Source organism: Dermacentor andersoni, chromosome 11 (genome assembly GCF_023375885.2).
Source record: "Dermacentor andersoni chromosome 11, qqDerAnde1_hic_scaffold, whole genome shotgun sequence".
In the NCBI taxonomy this organism is placed as follows: domain Eukaryota; kingdom Metazoa; phylum Arthropoda; class Arachnida; order Ixodida; family Ixodidae; genus Dermacentor; species Dermacentor andersoni.
The window spans coordinates 79,385,581-79,402,594 of NC_092824.1; the positions used below are offsets into that span (position 1 = coordinate 79,385,581).

The 17,014-nt window shown below is 45.9% G+C and overlaps 1 long non-coding RNA gene across 1 annotated transcript; it reads left to right on the top strand.

Moving 5' to 3' along the window:
• Nucleotides 1-1,586: 1,586 nt before the first annotated feature.
• LOC129381464 (uncharacterized) lies at nt 1,587-14,425 on the top strand. The gene is made up of 3 exons (XR_011891165.1): nt 1,587-1,953; nt 2,941-3,119; nt 14,143-14,425. It is a non-coding gene; the product is annotated as an uncharacterized lncRNA (long non-coding RNA).
• The last annotated feature ends 2,589 nt before the right edge of the window (nt 14,426-17,014 follow it).

Consider the following 17,014-nt stretch of genomic DNA (forward strand, 5'->3'; position numbering starts at 1 on the left):
AAGCGACCCACATTGCCATTAGCCACGTACTATCGCGCTCAGTATGAGCTACACCGCGCGAGCGCGTGGCCGTGCGCTCGGTATGGTCGTACAGTGGCCCCGATAGTGGCGTGCTTTCGAGCTATCTGGAGAGGGTGTAGCTGTTCCAGCAAGCTCGCATCACCTCCACTTGCTTGCTTTCCCCTTCACCCTCGTTTAGACTGGTTTTGATATCTGTTTTGAAAATAACTGTAGCCGTAGGTGGACGCCCAAACTTCGTAATCGGGCCAGCGTCGGTCCGCACAGTGGGTGTTATCTGGTGTGTCAGATTGATAAAAAGGAAAACGTTCGTCAGCTCGCAAAATGTCCCGGGTGCCCAACAGTGATCGACTTTTTAATTCATCTCAGGTTTTAGCATTTACAGCACGCAAGCTGTCTTAGTGCGAACCAAATTTTTTTTTTTTATTCGGGCTGGATATATCTTTGACTGACCACACGACCCTTTCATGTCAGTGCACGTTAAAGAACCCCAGGTGGTCGAAATTTCCGGAGCTCTCGACTACGGCATCTCTCAGCCTGAGTCGCTTTGGGACGTTAAACCCCACAAACCAAACCAAACCCCACGACTTTTCGGAAAGGCAATTAAGTACCCTAGAAAAAAATAAACTGCACATGACCTTGCGTTTATGTATCTAGGAAAAGTATCCTCTGGATGAGCTGACTGGAAATTAGTGCATTCTGGTAATACCGGTAATGATCGGCGAAATCGGGGTTTGGGGCCATAGTGATAGCGCACTCTAAAATTTCGGAACCATTTAGGGCATCTTAAGAAGGCGTGGTGTGTTTTGGAGCCATCACGCACGGTGGGAAGTTTATGAAGACGACGCATGGCCCCAGGAGTTGCGGCAAATGAACAAAGTAGGCTGCTCCTCGCCAAATGTGAAATGTTGCTATAGTACGGAGAACGGCGATGGCAGCAATGGCAACGCGTTGCCGCATTAGCACCGGGGCTGTGCTAACACTCTGTCGAAAACAATGCATTGCCCACGTCGTGGCTGCTTCCGCCTTTACGCTGGACGCTGAGGCGCATTATCAGTGCTAAAATCATGTCTAAACGCACAGCCCTAATTCTTGGACGAAGAAAGCGCTGTCTTTGATAACCTTCGCACGCCACGTCTGGTCGGTGGCAAAAGTGCTGCATGATCTTGCAGTTTCTGCTTCATCGAAATGAAAGTGAACAAGAAACAGATAAGGTGTCCTTCAGATAAACGAGGAGGAGGGGTTCCAGCGCGCTTGCTGGAACAGCTACACCCTCTCCAGATAGCTCGAAAGCACGGCGCAATCCGCGCCACTGTACAACCTTGCAGAGCGCTCGGCCACGCGCTCGCGTGGTGTAGCTCATACTGAGCGCGATAGTACCCGTTCCGTTTCCCAAAGATGACGGTTGTACGTGCAGCGAAAAAGATAACGCCAACGTCATTCGTTCTGCTGGTAATCGAAAGGTCACACGCAAGCTAAATATTCGCAAGCGGGAAGTTTCTTTACCCCTCTCTATCGGGATTCCTGCATCGTCACAGCAAATCGGCCGAGTTGGTAGGCTAACGTCGTCCAAATCAGTGTCTTTGCGATCGTTTATTACGCGTTATTTTATTTCGGCGAGTTATCTGCGTTTGAACGTTGCCGTCGTGGCGATAACGAGCGATGTAGCCTGCACCGATACCACGGCTTGCTTTGGTCTTGGCGGCCATTTTGCCGTATGTCGGTGCAAGGGGTCGCGTGCAATAGCGCCCGCCTGCTTTCGTGAGTAGCACACGCTTCTAGCGTCGTGCCGCAACTCGCGCCGCTTTTTTGAAAGGACCACAGAGTGATTTGAGAGAATGCTGGCTGCTCGTTTTTTTGTAGGACATTCCGGCGGCCCATGGTTCGAACAAAGCGATGAAGAGCCGGGCCAAGTTGCGTTTCCCTGCAGACGAGGTGAGACCAATTCTTGCCTCGTCGCCGTGGCAGTGGCATACTTCGCTCTTTTTAAGCTACATAGCCGTAAAATGATGCAATAATACGTAGAAATACCATGTTTCTCGCTATTTTCTTTTCCTGCGTCATTTAGTCGCTTCCTTCGTTGCGCCAATGGTCGGCGCTTTCGCTCCTGTTGCTTCGGCTGCCATTCAGTTCATCTCCTGCCCCTTTCTGTGCACGTGCACGCTTTTTTTCGTACGCTCCGTGGTTAAAAATGTCTTTTTCTGTGCTGTTGGAAAAACTGAGGAAGGGGCACAAGGTGTGCTGCGCGGCTGTGTGGTGTGGCGTGTCGGGGAGAGACAGCAGGACGAAATTTTTCCGTTTCTCAGCGGACGAGGTCCAAACACACTTCTTCTGCAGTGGTTATGAAGAAACAGGCGCTATCCTTATCGAAACAGCTGTAGGACAAAATGAAAGATCTTCCAGGGTTGTTTTCAAACGGATATATTTTTTATTGGTTTGCCGCGGCGCATTTTACCGTGGTTTCGCAAGAAACTGAAGCCACTTTTGGCAGTTGCAAGTGAGTAGATTGATGCTAGCTGACGCGCAGACGGAAAAATTACCGCGGTATATGTTAGCGGTTGCTCTACATATTTTCCTTCAGGTAGAAAATTTGCAATCTTCATTTGCCTAAGCTATTCGAATGCAAGCTTGTTGCAAAAACTGATTACGCTGGAAAGCATTCCGGGGACCAGTTTTTGGTTACGCTATGACCTTTGAATCTTCGTGAACATGACAGAGGCAAAAAAAAAATTACGTAGCAGTCGCCGCTTGGGTTTTGAACTAGAAATTCGAGTTACCTGCGCGACGAACGAGGTGCGCTTAATTTTTCAACTTTTGCTGAAGGACAGAAATTTTTCGTCGCCTCTTTGTACTCTCAAACTATGGTTTCGCTTCTTCGGTCACCGTTAATCATGAGCAAGAGTTATTCTGCCCATTTTTCAGATGCCGCATATGGAAAAATTACGCTGAATGGGGAGTCCCGGTGGGGCTGACATGGTAGCAGGTGTACAACGGCTACGGCCTCTGCTCGGACCACTTGACCGAAAGGGACCACGCCGACCCTGTCCGTCTGTTTGGCTATGCAGATTGTTCGAGTGGAGAGCAGTCCCTGATTGATGAAGGTAAGGAAAGCAAGTTATTAGTGGTTGCGAATCTGCGCTTCTGTAAATAATTTTTGTACAGAAACCACTCGACAGGCCACGGCGCAAGTGCCATGAGCACGGCGAGCGCTATGTTTTCCTGGTCGCCGGCTACCATGGGGCGTTACGCAGAGAAATTTCCTCGGCGTGCGCCAAGAAGCCGCGTGCTTGCCAGTTTGTCTTTATCGTTTGCTCTTTTGCGGTGCGCGATGTACCCTATTATCGGCTAAACTGAAAAGGTGAACAGTTTCGCTGACAGCGAGCGAATTAACGTTCGCCAAAAGTCACGCCGCGCTTACCGCTATAACGTACGATACGGCGAAACCAGATCTTGTGGCACGCTGTCGTCTTCTCCTCAAGTTTGGCTTGCTGTTTTGTAGCGGAAATTCTTCTGGATAAAACATTCTAGTGCCCAATTGTCCAGTGGCTCTAAAGTATTGGTAGTTCTCCTGTTATGGGTATCTTGCATAAAAATGAAGCCAAAGAAAATAAAACGGTCAATTGCCTAACGCTTAACAAGATGAATAAAAAAAACGTTTATCTATCCAGAAAGCTAGCTCTTACAAACTGATGCCTAGTATTTTTAGCCAGCTTTTGAGAAACCGTCAATGCTAAACTGATACCTGAACACACAGCAGCATGAAAATTTGGATCGTTGTTTATTAAAATTGGGAGACATATTTCTACTTGAAATCCTGCCACCAAATAGAATCAGAACTGACCTACGTGGATTTAAAATACTGTTTTAGGAAAACAGTTCTTTTTATCACGTGCACTATAAATGTGATAATGAACGGGCTAAGTATGTCGTGTTTCCAGAAATGTGAAATGATGTCACATGGCACGCATTTGGCGCCAATGTAATTCGCTTTACAATGGAACATGACAATCAAGCATAGACAGAACACTGCGCTTGTCATGCGTCTAATGTTCCTTTACGCAACGTGCAACTTTGGCAAAAATTTGCCAACTAGCCAGACAAGACGGTATAATGATGCATCTGTCTTTACATGTTGTACACCGCCGCAGTCGTGCTAAAAGCTGAAAATATACTCATGAGAGACGACGGGCGTCATCAGTCAACTGAGGAATGACACAGAACATTAACTCAAGTCAGCGAAGGGAAAGAGCTGCCGTAAGATTACCACGGGGGAAGCACTAGAGAAGTTGATGTATTATGCGAGTCCAGAGTTCTACCAACTCTTGCGTAGCCAGGTGCCACTCCATTATCGCAGTAGGAAGGGAAGGACATGGAGAAATGATTTTTGGAGCGGACTTGAGGCGTGGGACTACTGTAATGAAGCATGAGCTAAACACTAGTCTACATTTTGCTCTAATAATTGCCGCGTAGACCTGCTGCAGCAGTTTTTCTATGCATGGCTTATGCTGCCCATAAATGACATCTGGATCTCGAAAAACAGCGAGAGAGAGAGAGTCTGCTGCAGAAAAGAAAGCCCCGGAAGCTTAAAAATTAGGAAATATTTTCTTACTGATATTCTATTATTTTTGTAATTCCGTTAGTTCTTATGGTGGCGCCTCATTAACCAATCTTTACATTATATTTCGGCATATTTCTATATTGCCATAAGCATAGTGCAGCGTATTGTCTTTGTGCAGAGAATCATGGCTCCCGATCTTGCACTCTCGCCTTTAAAAATTAATACATAGTTGCCATACAAGTATCTTGGGATGCTAGAATCTTCTGGTGTTTGCTTCGACAAAGTTATGCAAGCACTAATGTTGCTCGAAACACTTCACTTCAGTGGGTTCATTAATACGGCAAAACTGTGTGTGGGAGGTGGGTGGAAGGTGCTCCTTCCGGCAAAGCTACGAATAATCTCAATAAGCAAAGATGGCATGTTGTGGCAGAAACGAATGTTGAATAAAAAAATAAAATGTTCAAATCCTTTCGCCTCCTTATTCTGTCCACATTGAAGTGCTCATGAAGGATGCCCTCCAGTTTGGGCAAGGTCTCGGGATGGGAACATCAGATTGGCTCCAAGATGAATCTGCAGAAAAGCTCCTGTGTCTTTAGAAGGAAAGGGGCCTTGACCCAGAGCCTAGTATCCACCTCCATGACCGGTGCTTACCTTTGAACACATAGCAAGCATTTTTTTTGTGTCATACTGGGATTCGTTCCATATATAAAGTATCTGAAATAAAAATCTTTGAAAACAATGAACATTCTTAATATTCTGGCGCACACAAAATAGTTCCTAATGAACTTGTCACGTCTGTACTATGGTCCTGCGGTGAATCAAAGTGCCGCTCCAAGTGGTGAACGATCCCGTTCACCATTTAGGTATGGGCCTGGCCACAGGCGCCTTCAGAACAAGTCCTATAGACAGTTCATACGTACAATCTAATGTGTGGTCACTTCAGCTGCAAAAATATAAGCTTCGCGTTTTTTCTCAAAGCTAAATCTAATCCTGAACACCCGTGTTAGAAAACAGTTAATGGTTTGACGTCTGCCACACCATTTCACAACCGACCTTCAATGAGAAAGCCTTTCTCACTACTACACGTGAAGAAGCTGAGCGAGGAAATGAACGGCCCACTTCATGTGCAATCACTGGTGGCTTCAACAAGGCTGTTGCCACTGTGGCATCTGATACAATGCGCCACGTCCTCTGTTACAAAGCATGTTCCCGAGATGCGCATCCGTATGCACTCTCTGGGACTAGAGTTGCAATACTCCTGCCCAGAATGTTATACTGACGCGTCTGTCAATTATTGGCGTATTTTACGCGGCCATCGTGCCCTGCATCTCGGAATGCAACATTCTACACGCAGAAACGAGCATATTTACTGCAGAAACGTATGCATTACTCTCAGGTAGGACACAGAACCATAGTGGGCAATGTGGTTGCAGGCGAACTTGCTATATCGATAACGACGGGAGCCTGTGACGCCACCATAGCTATCTATCCCACACACTGGAAGCCTTTCTGTTGAGCTGCTGAGAACGAGGTCGCGGGATCAAATCCCTGCCACGGGGGCGAAATGCGGAAACACCCGTGGTACTTTGATTTAGGTGCATTTAGGTGATTTAGGTGCATTTGATTTAGGTGAATTTCCCGAGTCCTCGACTACGGCGTGCCTCATACACAAAATAGTCTTGGGACGTAAAACACCATAATTTTTTTAGTCTTTCTCGCGCACAACGCTGGGAAACTTTTAGCGATCCATTTAGGACAATGAAGCCTCTAATAAACTTCATTTGATTGAGCCGCACGTACGAAATAGACCTTCGGTAACGAAAGCGTGAGTTACTGATGTCATGTTCTGTCGACTCAGAAGACGCGCATACAGTACTCATTCTTACCTCCTGACTCGTGCTGAACCTCGCCTTTATTGTAGGTGTGGTGAGAGGCTGACCGTTCTCCACGTTTTGGGAGAAACGGCGCACGTGATACTATTCCCGTTTACCTGAGGGGTATACCAGCTGACATAGCAGCGGGTAAAATTCCGAACAAGGGAGTTTGCGTGGCCCATGCCGCTTCTTGAGCGAGACTAGTGTATCGCATAATTCTTTTTTTTTCTGCCCATGCCCGCTTTCTTTGTGCATGATCCTTGATGCCTTCCTTCTTGTGCAATATGGGCCTTCTGTCTTATGTTCACTTCTGTTTTTAGCATTCGGGAAGTCTCTTTTAACGTCTCTTCTCATGTCATACTTTAGGAATTGTGGACTCCAGGGATTTTTGTTACATTCTCTTCACAATCTGCAATAATAACCACGCAATACACGCAAAGTGCTTCGAGCGGCGAATCGCGCGGCAATTTAGCGCGCATTTGCGGGCTTCTTTCACGCTCGGAAAAACTTTTACACAACACCTATTGAGCAAAGAACGGGTCGTTTTCTTGTCGCTCTACAATTTTCTCACTGACACTTCTCATGCAATTATAATATTTGAAAAGTTGGTTAAGACTCATTCTCTAATTAGGCGGGAAGAAAAATATAGTTTGAGTATCTGCAAGCGACGGCAAACAACCTTACGTTGGTTCTGTCCAGCTACGTGGCATTCGCATAATTATTAAACTCTGGCTAAACTTAGCTAGGACAACCTATATATATATATATATATTGTTCCTCTCGGTTTGATGTATGTAAGAACGACCGGGCACCCGGTCTGGTGTCTTCACTACCAGGGCCGAACTGCCATTTTTTTGTAAACCCTGATGAAGATCGGTCCACCGATCGAAACTGTCGACATTAAATACTTGTTCTGTTTACCTTGTAGCACCACTCAAGTTCTATATATATACATATATATATATATATATATATATATATATATATATATATATATATATATAATACACTCTAAGAACAGTTTACACCCTTTGGCGTGCCCCTTCTGCCACACAACGATAATCGTCATCTGCCTTGATGCGCTTCCTTTCTTTACCGCTGCGAGCCCGGAACTTTCCAGTAACGAACGGCACGCGCGTTATCAGAAGGGGCACTCCAAAGGGTGTAAACTGTTCTATGCTGATAACGTGCGTGCCGTTCGTTACTGGAAAGTTCCGGACTCGCAGCGTTAAAGAAAGGAAACGCATCAAGGCAGATGACGATTATCGTTGTGTGGCAGAAGGGGCACGCCAAAGGGTGTAAACTGTTCTTAGAGTGTGTGTCTGTGTGTATATATATATATATATATATATATATATATATATATATATAGAGAGAGAGAGAGACGAATTAGCACATTCATTATAATCCAGTCTTTAGTACTTGATTTGCTTTGAATTACCCCTTCCGTATGTTCCACTGGGCGTGTGCCGATTCATAGCCAATCATGCCGAGTGTTTCTCGTGCCGCTGTGACAACAGGCGTACGCAATCCTGAGTCTATCGAAATGGGTGTCATACTTCTCTATGCATGCACCTGTTATGGCCATTTTTGCATCTACGAGCGTCGCTGTGTTGCCTTTGCCCTCGTGACATTGCTGCGTAGATCTCGGAGACTGTGTCCGCCTTATTTAGTGTTTGTTTCTCGACGTAGGTTGTGAACGGGGCAGTCTACAAATATGAGGCGTTCCATGAGATTGAAGTTGTGGCCTTTGTGGTGGACAAACAATAAACATCGGGCGGAGTGACACGCTCCGCAACGCGTGCTAATTCGCGCCAACTGAGACGTTCCAGGTTGTACAAAAGCGTGGCCAATAGGGGAAAGCAAATTCTACTCTGGACAATACCATCATCCTTTGACATTTCATGCTTAATCACTGTTCACAAGCCGTGTTTGTTGTACTTAATACGTATGCTGCTTAGTTTTGCGCAGTCATCAGCTGATGGGCACCGCAAGCATTTAGTCTTTATTCCTCACCTTGCTACTCCACAAACCACGTAATCCTATTCAACTCTTTAATCCTGGTCCTAACGGTGTAATTGTTCTTATCTTAATTCTCGTGAAGAAAAAATTGCGGATGAAAAAAATCACGACTTTTGCTCGTTCGCAAGTATAGTACAGAAATACTGATATTGTATAAATGGGCCAATACAAGCGAAGCACGCAAGCATATTCCGATCTATTTAACAATATTCGAAAATGAAAGAGGCACAATCCTATGTGTCATCCATTGTGAGATACCATAATAAGTCTACATGCGATGAACATTTTGTGCTACGCACAAGCACGACCAAAACTAAACGGCATTTCTGTAATGTAAGGCCCAATCGGGGTCCTTAAATGCAAATAAATGATATGTGCTTTCTTCTCGAGTATTTGTCGCTTATTTTTGTTGGTTATGGCACGAAACTTAACGCGCTGGTTAGTCTCGTTGCCTATTGCACCTCACTGCCTCCATCAGCAAAGGTGACCTAAAACAGTTCGGGAATTGAAACGGTAGCCAACCCCGAAAGAATAAAACAAAGCATGCGTCATCACCATCAGCCTATTTGTCCTCTCCCAGCAATTTCCAATGATCCTTCTCTTGCCGCAGCTGATTCTATATTATGCCTGCCAAGTTTCTAATTTAATCACGCCACCTAATTTCCTACCTTCCTCGCCTTCGTTTCCCTTGGTACCCACTGTGTAACTCTAGTAAATTACTGGTTGATCTGCGCATTACTTGGCCTGTCCCGCTCCATATATCTCTGCTAATGTCGGCTTTACCTTGACATATGGCAGTCTAGACACTTACGACCATATTCGATATTTTTGCCAGGTAATTCAACATTACCGTAGTCTTCTGCATATTTTTCAGCCTTATTCCTTCATTCAGTTGGCCCAGTCAAACCATAGCAGTCATGCCTTACCTTTACCACCAATTCAAGTAATAGAAACAGTAGGGATTGCACGCCGCAATGGTATACACACGAGAATATCGGCACCAGAAAGCTAGAAGGTTGCACCAAGAATTTATCCTCCTAACAAAACATCACCTGCACAGCGCTCCTTAGGTGTGATGGCAGGAAAGTGAACTCTGACATTAGTCAGTCACTCGGCAGATATTGCGTAGGCAAAACTGCGGGCTGTGTTAAGCAAAGGTCGAAGGAGCGTAATTAAAATGAGAGGAGAATGTGAAGATGGGGGCGTCCAACTTAGAGATATGGTTATTGTGAAAATTCAAGGAAGCTGAAATGTTGCTTATTTATTAGAAACAATTACAAGAGCTACTGGAGATAAAACAGCATATGGCGGTTGGCTTTGCTATGAGTTAGCATCGCATGACTTTGGCTCTTGTCTCACATGAGCAATTGCCGTTTCATGGAGTAGATGGCTTAAGCCATTCTGTAGAACTTGCGCTTCATTGTGCTGCGTTTTCTGTTTTCGCTGTGTTGAGACAGCATTTTGCCTTTTCCAGCATTTTTGATATGCTGGTAGTTGGTGTTGGGTTCTGGGGCTTCGCTTTAGTTTAGCAGTTTTTTTTCCTTTTACTATCCATCAGGCCAATAATGTCTTGCCAGGAAACACCGAGGCCCGTTCCTTTGCGTTTGAACTAGCGTTGCTGTATGTGACACTATGGGTGCGATCGGAGATGGTTGTTCGGCGCGTTCGTTCGGTTACCGGCGCGCGCGATTGGCCTACTCCGCGCCGACGTCGCCAGCCGCGGGGCGCCGCCCCGTTTTTGGTGACGTCAAAATGACGACACGCTCCTGTCAATCATCCGCCCACCGAGCATTTCGTCCGAACGCGACGGGAGTTGAGAAGTTTGGAGCGATCATATTGCTTCGCATGGCGCGTTTGGTGGATTGGATTGGATCCAACAGGCGGCCTTTTCGGCTGCGGAATAGCACGTTTGAATCTAATCCATAGTTTAATTCGAGAAAATGGCGCTTCCTTTGGGAACTTAGGTTGTTGCGCTGGCGTTTCTAGAGGAAGGAGGAGAGCGGGTGGCGGTGCGAAACGCGTTTGAAGAAATGGCAGAAAGTGAATTCCGGCGTCGTTTTTGTTTCTCGAAACAAATAATTCGTTGGTTGTACAGATAAATCGACAACATCATTGGTGCCAGCGAGCCACTGGAATTTTGTCGCTGCCCCTTGAAAAGTGCGCCACTCCTCCCGTCGTTTTCTTTTTCTTTTTTCTTCTCGCTGTGCGCGACACCACCTAGGGACGACGCAAAGAACCTAATAGTTATAAATTGCAGTAGTCACACGTACTACTATTTGAAAACTGTTTGGGCTTGAGAAGAAAAAATACATTTTTTTAGATAAAGATTTAATTCATTTGGAAGACGAGAAACATTTGGTTTTGTAGTATACCGTTTGCAAGCAGACGACAAACGACGGAAGTAAACTTCCGGGGAGGTCACCGCTTCTGATTGGCTGCTCTCTCCGCCCCGCTGTCGCAAATTTTGCATACTGCAACTTTGTGACGTTGCAGCAACTGAACAGAACGCGTATCGAACAGAATATCTCCGATCGCGCCCTATGTAGGTGAATGATTATCATCGAACGCGAATAGTCAGTGGTTCGGGAGCAACATCTGGGCCGATAAATTCTCGGGCGATCACTATCGGAGGCGATGGTACAGCATCAGTGCGAGCACACGGTTGAAAGTGGCTCTGGCTCTCTGCCAAGCTCGCTACCTGATGAACAGAATAGTTCAAAGCCTCGTGTTCCCATCGCTTTGCCGGTGCTTCTCACGCATGCGTATCGTTTCCTTTTTATTTCCCATCGGTGCCGAGAACGAACGATCGACAACTTCCGGTCGTGCCAAGATCTGTCGGAGAAAGACGATGCTGGCCTTTCGTTCATCACCGGGTCAAGCCTGCTAGGCACCACGGTGCCCTACTGTACGTGTCAGGCCAGCAAGGTGAGCGCATCGAAGACGTGACGTGTTGCGTCGTAATATTTCCATTCCATTTCGCTCTGCCAAAGTAATTCCTTGTAAAACGATTTTACCCATATTAAATGTATAAAGTAAGGTTACTCGTTTTATCAGCCTCATACAGTGCTGCGAACATTCGCTTACGAACTAAACAGACACTTTATCACACACGCAGGCGAACGTAGACTCTCGCTCTTGTACCTTCTAATTATTGCGGTTAGCATTCCATGAGGACTGGGCCCAGTTTGCGCTACATTTGCCCTTCTATTGGCTTGTTTATCGAAATCTAACCTGTTCCACGCCAACTTAGGTCATGCTGTAGTCGTGGTTTGATGGGTAGAACTTCCGTTTGCTGTGCTGAGTGGATACGAAACGAAGCTTCGGGTCAACTTGTGTCGCTACTCATGTGATGGTACTACGTGCTGCTCCTCAATGAACTTTCGCTCTATTCTGGCTTACTTTTTATTTGTCGCGCATTAGCGAACCATTTTTGGTCACTGGTTAGTGCCATTGCCCATCGTGGTTGCGTAGTAGCTTTGACGATCTGCTTCTACGCCCGAATGCACGAGATCAACTGCTGGCCGTGGTGATCGCATTTCAATGGGTCCCCAGTACAGAAATGCCCATGTTCCGTGCATTACCTGCCCGCTAAACAAACCCAGATGGTCAATTATTCCCATGTACCACCTTGCGGTGTGCCTCATAATTATATCATAATTATGAGGCACGTACTGCCCTTAAGTAAATATTGTTCACGGCAACATTAAGTGTGCCGCATTTCAGTGAACTTCTTTCACGCCAACTTGGGTCACTGGGCTGTTCTAGCGGCCTCTTGTCATGCTGCCTGCACGGCAGGCTTTCTAGCCAGCTATTTTAGTGGCGTGGAGTCGCAATGTTTGCCCTGCGGGTTTTGTGGCCAGCTTTTCTTACATCATGGTGTCTCAATGCAGCCACCCCCACCCCCTCCTTGCGTGATGGGAATCTTGCAACCGGGTATCTCGATGCCCGACCTCCTCACATCGTGTCCAGCCGTTCTATGAGCCTGGTGTCCTGATTCTCGCCTTGTGGATCTGCTGGCCGGCTGTTCTTGTGGCTTCTTCGGCTGCCGATCAACAAATAGCGTATGCGTTAGGGTATCGCAGGTGGCAAAAGTTTTTTTCTTAGTTTTTTTTTATGAAAGAGACAAGTTGGTAGAGTTGCTGGTTACCATACGCAGTATCAGCGCCTGTGCTAACTTCGTTCTTTTCGCGTTGTTTAATTACGTCAATTTCTTTGTGTTTAAAGACTGCCTCCACCGCTATAACGGGTGATGTAACCTGAATCGAAATCGCGGGTCGCTTTGGCTTTGGCTGGCGTTTTGCTGTTGGCATTGAATGAGGGGAAAGAAATTAAAATGTACTCACCTGCTTTCGGTGACTCGCTTTAGTCTATAACGTCCCCACACAACTCACGCAGTTTTATTAATACACCACGCAGGGGCTGTATCAATGCTGGCTTCTCGTTTTTGGAGGCCCTCCCCATGGCTTTTGGTTCAAAAAAAGAGGGAGGTGGACAGCCCGGCCAAGTTTCACTTGCTAGCAGACGACGTGAGCAAAGTCATCGCGACTCATTTTAATGAATTAACGCTCAATCAACTTTTGGTTTAGCATCCACGCGAAGTGGCATCCGCTACTTTTTGCTGTAACTGCATTCTTTTTCGGGCTCGTGAAGTAGGCCTATCTCTGGTTGGGGAAATTTACTAGAGCTGTCAAGTGCAGCATGTTCTAGAATTGACGTTGTGTAGCTGAAAGTTCGTTCTTTATTCCGAAAAGGCAATTGAAGCCTCGCTGACGGGGTATATTTTGCTCGTTTCTGTCATGGCAACCTCAGCTGAGAATGTTGCTGATCCAACGCACTTGCTATAATCTATTTTCACCACCAACTCAGAGGGATGAAACTCGGATGAAACACGAAATCAGATGGATGCGCAGTCTGAGCCATATTAGTAGCTAAATGACGCGGATGAATGCGATGTATTATGCTTGTCTAGAGAACAGTGATGACGACAGGTGTGTGCACAATGAAGTAGGACGCATTTGTAATCACATGTATTCTGGACATATTCGGGGAAATTGCAATCTTGGGAGAGCGTGGTTATGGCATGGTTCGGCAGCTTTGCGTAGACTGCCACCGAGGGGGATGTACCATGTGCTGTGCAGCAATGTGCTTATGTTCTTTCACTGGTTCTTTTGTCCTACAGGCTTACATTCGCAATGATTGTCGATGGTTACCGCACAGTATTTACTTGCCACTTTAGTACTTATGCCACAGATGGCACAATCGCTATCACATATTCGTCATATTACCTTCGTTTCGTAATCTAATGTTTGTCGATCTCTGCATGCTTGTTCATGTCATCTACGTGTCCTTGTCTCCACGCCGTCTTCATCGTCGTTTCCATATCTCATCGTCGTCATTTTGTTGTCTTTGATGACGTCCTCGTTTTTGTCGCCCTTCAACGCTATTTTGGTGCATGATGTTGTTTAGTCAACATCATACCATTGTCTTGTCTGTCTCACACGCACACACAAAATGTTTTTCCCTGCGAAGAGAATGAAGAAACTGGTAGCACGCTGCGGAGCTATTAATTAGGATGCGATATGTGCAGTTTTGGACACGGACCCCTAATTAGCATCGGCCAAGTTTTCCGAGCGCAACTGCTCGCCGTCGCCTTCCAATTATGGTGCGCAGGTTTGCGTCCACCATGCTGCCAGTCCCGCCAGACAGGTTGGCTATCCAGGATAGCCAGGTTGGCTATCCCGACGGCGTGAGTCCTCGCGTGGAGCTTTTGTCTTCCCCTGTTGATGTTCCCGAAATACCAACGGGAATCCGGCAAGGTTCGAGGTCGTCGACCACAGTAGCACTGGAAGGTCGTTCAAGGAAGACCCATCCCCTTCAGCTGAACGCCTTCTAGGCGAAGAGGCAACGCCGAACGGATGCAGCCACCGGAGAAGTCCCCATTTATAGGAGATGACGCCACCTGTATGCGCTCGACAACTGTATGAAAATGACGTCTGCACGGGCTCGACGATTGGCTAAAAATGACGTCACCCCGATGGACTGGAGAGATGAGTGAGAACCGTCGAGGAGAGACGTTTTTGCCACGCGCGTCAGCGTCCGATTTTCTGCTGGCCGTAACGATAAACTTTTACTATTGCTTTGTTATATTCCTGTACATAATGGAAATAAACCTTCATTTCACTAAGTCCGCCTCAACTTCGGCCATTTGCCGCATGGAACGGCGAGATCCAACAGTAGGATGGCGGCCACTCGCTCATTGGAGGATGGCGTAACCCCAACGTTAGCCACCGAAGTACTGTAGCAGCTTTGATATGAAAAAACGACAGGTTGCGCAACGATCTAGATACCCGTCCTTTTTAAATCGAAGCTTCTTTTGACTACCTTCCCGAGTTTGGTGTGGCTGTTGCTGTTCCAGGGTGAGCCGCTACCTCGACGGGGATATACAGGCGCGCAAACACAGGAAACGGGCTTATACAACCCCTGTATTTTGACCGGCAGTGTCATAGCGTACGTATGTGAAAATAAATACGATTCTGCACATAACATCTCAGACAAACAGGCATCCTAATGAATTAGCACATTTGATTTTTTTCCTATTAGCCGCTTAGTATGTTCCGAAGGGGTGAGCCGATTCTTCACCAGTCCTCCGGAATGGGCTTGTGCCACTGGGATACAAAAGGTAGAAAATTCGATCAATTCGCCTTTTATTTCCATTTTCTTTCAACAAGCATGCCTCCTATGTCCTTGTGAAATCTCTGTGTAGATGTCTGATACTGTGCGTTTGCCCGACTGAGTTTTTGAATTTTGCATCGATTGTGACCGGTAAAGTCTACAAAAATAAGATTGAAGGTGTAACTTTGGTGTGGATAGACAAAATGTTGCATGAGATTACACTATGTACAAAGTGCGTGGAAACAGAATTGTGTGTATCGTCGCACTTCGTATGGGTTTTCATTACACGCCTCACTTACACTTCGCTTGATATAAATTCCGACTTTCGCTTAGTAAGCGCATAACTTTTCTGTCATTAGACAAGCATCTGCCATATCGATATGATAATTAGCGCAAACATATTCATTACGGGTTCTACAACAGCGTCACAATGCGAGAAAGAAAATTCTATTCCGGATCGTATACTGAGTATTCGTAATTCATTACTTTTCTTATGCCCTGTTGGGTTTTTGTAAGTCAACTATATATGTGCCACACCGTTTTGGGTAAAACCATCGGCTGACAGGCGCCAAAAATATTTCTTGCTTATCGGCTTGCTACTCCAGAAACCACGTTATCATACCAAATTCTTGGCTTCTTATTCTTACTATGACTCAAGCCAAACGGCAGGAGTCGCGACCACCTGACAGCCTAACGCGTAGAGGTGTCAGGTGCATAAAGAACGAATGCAAATGTGCCTTTCACCGTTTGGGATAACGAAACAAACGATTATTGCATTCGACCAGTTTACAGCATCTTGATTTCATGCAGTACTGGGCTCTGTCATTACTGGAAATTCTGACCGCCCCGTCACATTAAGACTGTTAGTTAAAAAGTTACGACTTGCATTCGTTGGTAAAAGATATGCTGATATTGCTGAAATGAAGTACAAAGGAAGCAGGCAAAAATAGTGCAATCTTCTGATAAAAAGAATTCAAGAATAGGTGAAATGGCCCTATATAAACCATACCGAGGTACCATAACTGCTTATGCGTTAGAACAACTATTTCACGCTCGAGCATCACAAAATCAACAGGTATATTTCTTTTCGAGTATTGGTCCCTTTTGTCGGTTTTTGCCGGTAGCCACCACGTCTATTCGTTTCGATACCCATAGCACCTTATAGTGTCTGTCATGCTCGATGATTGCAAAAAAGAGCAGTGAAATATAGAAAGCAAACACCACGGAAAAGATATAGCGGTTATCATTATCAGTCAGCCTGTTTTGTCCCCTCCCAGCGATTTACATAATCCATTACTTGGGAAAGCCGATTCAATCTCACGGCTATGAACTTGCAAACTTTATCACACCTATTTCCCTACCGTCTTAAACTGCGCTTCACTTTCCGTGGCACCCATTCTGTAATGCGACTCCCTTTATCTTTCCTAAGCATTACGTAGCCCAGTACCCTCTTTCACTCTTAATATGAACCAGAATATCGGCTACCCATACCTGCTTTTGCGGTCTACCTATCTCTAAATGGTATCTCTAACATTTCTCAAGGTTATTTGTTAATCCGTCTCATTCATTCATTTAATGTTATTTGCCGAAAGGAGTCGATGTGGTCTGTGCCCTCATTCCAAGGCTCTGCTAGCCTTTGCTCCCGCCGGACCAGTTGGATGAGTCCTAGTTGCTTTCTTGCATCCGAGCTGGGGAATAGTACCTCCCAATGCTCCTTATTAAGGGTGTAGATGTGTATGTGGTGGCCTACCTCGACGGACTTGTGAGAAATTCCGGGAGATATCATATACATTGGTACCCGTAGCATGCATTGATCGGTCTAAGGATAGCGGAAGGTTGCCGGTCATGACTTTCTAATGCATACCGTGTA